The sequence below is a fragment of the Gymnodraco acuticeps genome, unplaced genomic scaffold (genome assembly GCF_902827175.1).
Source record: "Gymnodraco acuticeps unplaced genomic scaffold, fGymAcu1.1, whole genome shotgun sequence".
NCBI lineage: Eukaryota > Metazoa > Chordata > Actinopteri > Perciformes > Bathydraconidae > Gymnodraco > Gymnodraco acuticeps.
The window spans coordinates 740,437-748,912 of NW_022990270.1; positions in this window are offsets into that span (position 1 = coordinate 740,437).

Genomic DNA, 8,476 nt, shown 5'->3' on the forward strand with positions numbered 1-8,476 from the left:
CGAAAAAATATTTGTTTCTCCGAATCGAAGGGGGAAAATACAAAAGCATTGTACACAATTCAAACCAATCAATGTTGTGTAATTAACAAGGATAATCTGGTGTTTTTTAGTCGATGAGTAGTGCAGATATCACTGTAAAATCAATCGACAGTAAGGAGAATACTTACTTCCGGGTGTACAATTCTCCGTTATCCAATGGACGCTCGTAATACAATAGAGGGGACATGATCATTATCTTTTAAATAACGTTAACTAAAGGGAACAATCTATTTGACACAGCTGAAGCTCTGGCCTTCCTTAAAAACTAACTAATTTAATAAAAATCACAGTTGCATTACACACAATGCAGTTTTTTTTAGAACAAAAATTCGTAACTAATGTAATTTTTACATTCTGACGAAAAATGAAAATAATTATGAATACAAATAAAATAAAAGAAGCCTCCCGTGATACTACAAGCTATAAAGTAGATTAAAAAAAGTTTTATAGAATAAAAGCTCACTGCGGGACGTTGTAGAAATGCGTGTGTGCACCACGACAAAGGAGCCTAATTCACTTTACATAGCGGTTGTTTGCGTGGTGCCGACACGTATATGGAACAAAGTTCGTGACTCCACCACGCATTGTGGTGTTAAGGAGTCGTGGTGGAATCACGCATTCTGGTGAGATCAGGTTGCTTTCAACACAAGGCAATTCAAAGTGCTTTACAAAAAATTAAAGACATTAAGAAAATGGCTTTTAAAATCAGTCATTAAAAAGAAAAGATATTAAAAGAAACATTAAAAGAAAAAGATACATGGATAAAAGTTACAGTGCAGTTTAAGATGTGAATAGTTCAATTAAAAGCAGCGGCAAAAAGATAAGTCTTTAGTCTGGATTTAAAAGTAGTCAGAGTTGCAGCGGACCTGCAGGTTTCTGGGAGTTTGTTCCAGATATTTGAAGCCTAATAACTGAACGCTGCTTTACCATGTTTAGTTCTGACTCTGGGGACAGAAAAATGACCAGTCCCTGAAGACCTGAGAGATCTGGATGGTTCATAATTTAGCTGTAGGTCAGAAATGTATTTTGGGCCTAAACCATTCAGTGCTTTATAAACCAGCAGCAGTATTTTGAAATATATTCTTTGACACACAGGAAGCCAGTGTAAAGACTTCAGAACAGGAGTGATGTGATCCACTTTCTTAGTGTTAGTGAGGACTCGAGCAGCAGCGTTCTGAATTAGCTGCAGCTTTCTAATAGATTTTTTAGTGAGACCTGTGAAGACACCATTGCAGTAGTCGAGTCTACTGAAGATAAAAGCATGGACAAGTTTTTCCAGATCCTGCTGTGACATTAGTCTTTTAATCCTAGATATATTCTTTAGGTGATAGTAGGCTGATTTAGTAACTGTTTTAATGTGACTGTTGAAACTCAGGTCAGAGTCCATGACTACACCTAGATTTCTGGCTTTATCTGTTGTTTTGAACATTGCAGACTGAAGCTCAGCGCTAACTTTTATACAGTACGTTCTGCCTTGGCTCCAAAAACCATTACCTCAGTTTTATCTTTGTTTAATTGGAGAAAGTTCTGACACATCCAGTCATTGATTTGTTCAATGCACTTACTCAGTGTTTGAATTGGAGCATAGTCTCCTGGTGAAATTGTTACGTAAATGTGTGTGTCATCCGCATAGCTATGGTAACTTATTTTGTTTTATCTATCTAGATAGATAGATAGATAGATAGATGGATAGATAGATAGATAGATAGATAGATAGATGGATAGATAGATATATATATATATGGATAGCTATATGGATGGATATATAGATGGATAGATAGATAGATAGATAGATAGATAGATAGATAAATAGATAGATAGATGGATGGATAGATAGGCAAGGCAAGGCAAGTTTATTTATATAGCACCTTTCAACACAAGGCAATTCAAAGTGCTTTACAAAAAATGAAAGACATTAAGAAAATGGCATTTAAAATCAGTCATTAAAAAGAAAAGATAATAAAAGAAACATTAAAAGAAAAAAATACATGGATAAAAGTTACAGTGCAGTCTAAGATGTGAATAGTTCAATTAAAAGCAACGGCAAAAAGAAAAGTCTTCAACCTGGATTTAAAAGTATTCAGAGTTGCAGCGGACCTGCAGGTTTCTGGAAGTTTGTTCCAGATATTTGGAGTATAATAACTGAACGCTGCTTTACCATGTTTAGTTCTGACTCTGGGGACAGAAAGCTGACCAGTCCCTGAAGACCTGAGAGATCTGGATGGTTCATAATTTAGCAGGAGGTCAGAAATGTATTTTGGGCCTAAACCATTCAGTGCTTTATAAACCAGCAGCAGTATTTTGAAATCTATTCTTTGACACACAGGAAGCCAGTGTAAAGACTTCAGAACAGGAGTGATGTGATCCACTTTCTTAGTGTTAGTGAGGACTCGAGCAGCGGCGTTCTGAATTAGCTGCAGCTTTCTAATAGATTTTTTAGTGAGACCTGTGAAGACACCATTACAGTAGTCGAGTCTACTGAAGATAAAAGCATGGACAAGTTTTTCCAGATCCTGCTGTGACATTAGTCTTTTAATCCTAGATATATTCTTTAGGTGATAGTAGGCTGATTTAGTAACTGTTTTAATGTGACTGTTGAAACTCAGGTCAGAGTCCATGACTACACCTAGATTTCTGGCTTTATCTGTTGTTTTGAACATTGCACACTGAAGCTCAGTGCTAACTTTTATACGTTCTGACTTGGCTCCAAAAACCATTACCTCAGTTTTATCTTTGTTTAATTGGAGAAAGTTCTGACACATCCAGTCATTGATTTGTTCAATGCACTTACTCAGTGTTTGAATTGGAGCATAGTCTCCTGGTGAAATTGTTACGTAAATGTGTGTGTCATCCGCATAGCTATGGTAACTTATTTTGTTGTATCTATCTATCTAGATAGATAGATGGATAGATGGATAGATAGATGGATAGATCCCAATTTGGGAAATGTTTGAAAGCAGAAACTAGCAGAAACTCCAACAGTGAGTAATTATGTAATGCCACTGTCTTTAAAATAAGTATATACAGTAAAGCAGAGGAACCCATCATCTGCAGAGAATACTTATCCATATGGGAAAATGTAAAGAGTGGGATGTACAGTATGTCTTGGCATTGACGCAGTGTCCTTTTCAGACCCATAATTAAACTACCTGCCCTAGTTTTAAAGGTTCAGAAATAACTCCATAGAGCAGATGTTTGCATTTTACCAGCAGCTGTCATCGCGGGGTGCTGGCAGCCTCATAACATGCATACTCATGTAATTGAGAGGTAGTTCTGCTTGTCAAATGAAAAAATACATCTGTCATAACAAACTGCTGCTGCGACTGGCAGGAGTTATTGATAAGGGTTGTAGAAGTTCCCGGCAACCCGGAAATAATTTGAACTTTGTCACAGAGCCCTGAATTGTACGGAGCTATCGGGCACAACGGCCATCTTTCATCGTAGCGCATCTGAACTCAGCGAACCACTGCGGACGGATGAGAAGGGGAGAAACAGATGGTGGGAAAAAGGAAAAGGAATGTTGATGATTCTATAAAAAATGTTTTGTTAATCTAAAGAAAAATGACTGAGCTGTATTCATCAATTCATTACATCATCAAACTGTCACGGTAGAGCGAAGGAAGCAGGACCCAAATGCAGATTAAATTGATAATACCTTTATTTCAAGGATAATGAAAATAGAACTTGGACAGACAGAACACTCACCGGTGAACACAGTCAACAACAAAAGACGAACCGACAAAGACAGACAGAAAAACCAGAACTTAAATACACACAAGACTAATCACACAAACAAGACACAGGTGAGGAGGGAGGAGAAAACACAGGGGCCACAGGTGAACACAATCGGGTAATCAGACACACCAGGGAAACTAACGACAGGGAACCACAGACAAATCCAAACAAGACACAACGCAGATAGAAACAGGCAAGACAGGAGGTGAAGACCTTTCAAAATAAAACATGAAACAAGACAAGACAAAACACCATAAAGACAGATCGTGACAGTACCCCCCCCTCAAGGGACGGATCCCAGACATCCCAAAAAAACACAAAAGTCCTCAAGCAGGGTGGGTGGAGGGGGTCCGGAGGAGGGACGTATCACTAGGCCACCAGGGTGGGTGGAGGGGGTCAGGAGGACGGGACTGAGCTGACCGCCCAGGAGCACAGCAGAGGACCAGGAAGGGATCTCGGGCGGACGGCCCGGGGGCAAGGCAGAGTTCAAAAAGGGGTATTCGGGCGGACGACCCATGGGCAAGGCAGAGTTCAAAAAGGGGTATTCGGGCGGACGGCCCGGGGGCAAGACAGAGTCCAAGGTGGGGGTTATGGAGGGGCGAAGGCCATCGCGGGCGAACTCAGGGGGCCGAGCATAAGGGCGAGGACCGCGGCCGGGAAAGTCAGGGGGCCGGGCTCGAGGGCGAAGGCCGTGGCTCTCAGGGGGCCGGGATCGAGGGTGAAGACTGCGGCTCTCAGAGGGCCGGGCTCGAGGGCGAAGACCAGACAGCTCCGGAGGCCGGGCAGGAACCGGTGTCGGAGCTGGTGGGACAGGCCTCGGCAGGATCCCCCACGGAAAAGGACCAGGACACGGGATTGGCAGGACCCCCGGCAGGAGAGCAGTCGGCGGGATCTCCAACGGGACAGGACAAAGGGTTGGCAGGACCCCCGGCAGGAGAGTAGTCGGCGGGGCCTCCAACGGGACAGGACAAAGGGTTGGCAGGACCCCCGGCAGGAGAGTAGTCGGCGGGGCCTCCAACGGCACAGGACATAGGATTGGCAGAACCCCCGGCAGGAGAGTAGTCGGCGGGGCCTCCAACGGGACAGGACAAAGGGTTGGCAGGACCCCCGGCAGGAGAGTAGTCGGCGGGGCCTCCAACGGCACAGGACAAAGGGTTGGCAGGACCCCCGGCAGGAGAGTAGTCGGCGGGACCTCCAACGGGACAGGACAAAGGGTTGGCAGGACCCCCGGCAGGAGAGTAGTCGGCGGGGCCTCCAACGGCACAGGACAAAGGGTTGGCAGGACCCCCGGCAGGAGAGTAGTCGGCGGGACCTCCAACGGGACAGACATACGATTGGTAGGACCCCCGGCAGAGGAGTAGTCGACAGGGCCTCCAACGGGACAGTACATGGAGTTGGCAGGACCCCCAGCGGAACCTCCAACGGACCAGGACATTGGGTAGGGACTTGAGACGGGACTCGAGAGGGGATTCGAGAGGAGACTCGAGAGGGGAACCAAGGGGGAACTCGAGAGGAGACTCGAGAGGGGAACTAGAGAGGGGACTCGAGGAGGGACTAGAGAAGGGAACTCGAGAGGGGAACTAGAGGAGGGACTAGAGAGGGGACTAAAGGAGGGACTAGAGGAGGGACTAAAGGAGGGACTAGAGGAGGGACTAAAGGAGGGAACTTGAGAGGGAACTGGAGAGGGGACTCGAGAAGGGACTCGAGAGGGGACTCGAGAAGGGACTTGAGAGGGGACCTGAAAGGGAACTGGAGAGGAGACTTGAGAGGGGACTCGAGAAGGGACTTGAGAGGAGACTGGAGAGGGGACTCGAGAGGGGACTCGAGAGGGGACCCGAGAGGGAACTCGGGTAGGAACTGGAGAGGGGACTCGGGTAGGAACTGGAGAGGGGACTCGGGTAGGAACTTGAGAGGGAACTTGTGTCGGTCGGTACGCCGACAGGACACGGGGAGCTGGCGTTGTCTGGGGAGCCAGCAGGAGACGAGGCGCTGGAGTCGGCCGGTACGCCGACAAGACTCGGGGAGCTGGCGTCGGCTGGGGAGCCAGCAGGAGATGAGGTGCTGGAGTCGGCCGATACACCGACAAGACTCGGGGAGCTGGCGTCGGCTGGGGAGCCAGCAGGAGACGAGGTGCTGGAGTCGGGACCATGACTGCTGGAGCCGGTACTTGAGCCGGAACCATGGCTGGAACTGGGGCCGGAACCATGGCTGTATGGGCCAGCTCTGGTGCAGGGACCACGGTTGTAAGATCCAGTTCTGGAGCCGGAAACATGGCTGTAAGGTCCGGAGCTGAAGCCTGGATCATGGCTGTGTGGGCCGGTTTTGGAGCCGGAAACATGGCTGCTGGGGCCGGCACTGGAGCCGGAACCATGGCTGCTGGGCAAGGAACCGGAACACGGATCCATGGCTGTGTGGGGTGGTACTGGAGCACGGAACCATGGCTGCTGGGTCCGGCACTGGAGCCGGAACCATGGCTGTTGGGGCCTGTACTGGAGCCGGAACCATGGCTGTTGGGGCCTGTACTGGAGCCGGAACCATGGCTGTTGGGGCCTGTACTGGAGCCGGAACCATGGCTGCTGGGGCTCGGGCTGCTAGCCTGGCCTTGCGACGACTCCTCTTAGCAGCCTCCTGAATACTCCTTGGACCTCCATAAGCCTGACGAGTTCCGGAATACGACTCCTGGACAGGAGCAGGAACTGGGGCAGAAGCACGTGTTGACTTCAGGCGGAACCCACCAAGGCGTATGGTGCCAGGTTGGGAATTGGGAGACATGGAGCTAGCTTGCCTGGAATCACATGCTTGAAGAAGTCCAAAATCCAGTCAGGTAAAAACTCAACAAAACATGGTTTCTCTGCTGCCAACCGGAGCGCCTCTACCAGAGCGGCCCTCTTCTGCCGAACACTGGACGCTCCCTTCCACCAATCGAAGCAGCAAGCCAGATAGAAGGTTAAATGCTGTAATTCAACCTATGGATCATCTGCTGGGTCCGTTTTGTGGTTCGGTTCGTACTGTCACGGTAGAGCGAAGGAAGCAGGACCCAAATGCAGATTACATTGATAATACCTTTATTTCAAGGATAATGAAAATAGAACTTGGACAGACAGAACACTCACCGGTGAACACAGTCAACAACAAAAGACGAACCGACAAAGACAGACAGAAAAACCAGAACTTAAATACACACAAGACTAATCACACAAACAAGACACAGGTGAGGAGGGAGGAGAAAACACAGGGGCCACAGGTGAACACAATCGGGTAATCAGACACACCAGGGAAACTAACGACAGGGAACCACAGACAAATCCAAACAAGACACAACGCAGACAGAAACAGGCAAGACAGGAGGTGAAGACCTTTCAAAATAAAACATGAAACAAGACAAAACACCATAAAGACAGATCGTGACACAAACAGTGAGTTTTAAATATGATGACATTATATTCATATGAGCCTAATATCGTGTTCAATTTGGGATATTTAATAATATTAATAATATCCTTCCTGATACATAAGTATTGTCTTTTTTTCTGCATAACAGTGAAGTGACGTAAAGTTCTAAATTATTATTTATCTTTGGCTGATGAGTCATTATGTCCAGATTACTGATATTCTTAAAAAATCACACTATGAGGAATATTTGAACCAACCAATGAAAGAATCACTACAACATTTTGACACTATAGATGTCAGGGAATTTTGTGAAATACCTCGTAACAATAGATATAACTCAACATTGACCAGCCCTAATTGTTGGTATAAAACACTTGAATTGAATTTACATAATTAGCTATTTTTTAGATTTGTAATCTGGGTGCAAACAGCAAAGACAGTTGAGTTTAAACCCAGCTAACAAAAAAGCACTACAATTTGACTTGTTTGTTTATTCCATCATTGACACATTGAATGAAATCCAGGTTCCTGAGCGATGTTTGTTGTTTTGTGAGTGTTGGTCACAGGTACACCTCCAGTTCATGATGCAACTGGATCTAAACACAGAAAGCAGAACCTGATTATTTAAGTCTTCTGGGAATCTGCTGATGTGCCAAAAAGGCTCAAGTTCACAAGCAACACAAAGCCAAGGACGCAAGCCACCTGCTGCTGCTCAAACAAAACAAGTGCCAGCCTCTGCAGGTCACACAGCTCCTCCTCAGAAGCTACATTAGCATTGATCCAGACAAAGCCGGCCCCACACGCCATCAATAATTGATGGTGAGTCATAATCACAAGGTTTTCATTATGTCTCGATGGTCATTGGTCTTTTCAGGAGCACCCAGCTGTGTTGTAGGAGAAAGTCAACCTGGTGCTTTGTTGGATCTATTTCCAGCTTGTCACACTTGTTTCAGTTCACATTTATGCACATTCAATAACCAACAATGTTGTTTGATACTAAACGTGTGTTGAAAATAACCTGTTTTTGTCCACCGACACAACATAACAAAACTGGAGCCAAACAACTGGAGATAATTTGTGTTAATCATTTGAAATTGCAGCACTCACTTGCAATAGCAGAGTTGGACATTGTGGACCCTACCCCAACATTAGATTTGCTCTCTGCTGCTGTCATAACAGAGCTTTACATAATGTGTGCTATTTCAGTCGATGGGAAACGTGATCCTAAATATCAATGCCCCATTCACTGTACGGGCCCTCAGCTGCTCATAGCCCAGCTTGATGAGGGAGCACAGACTTAGAGTCAGCT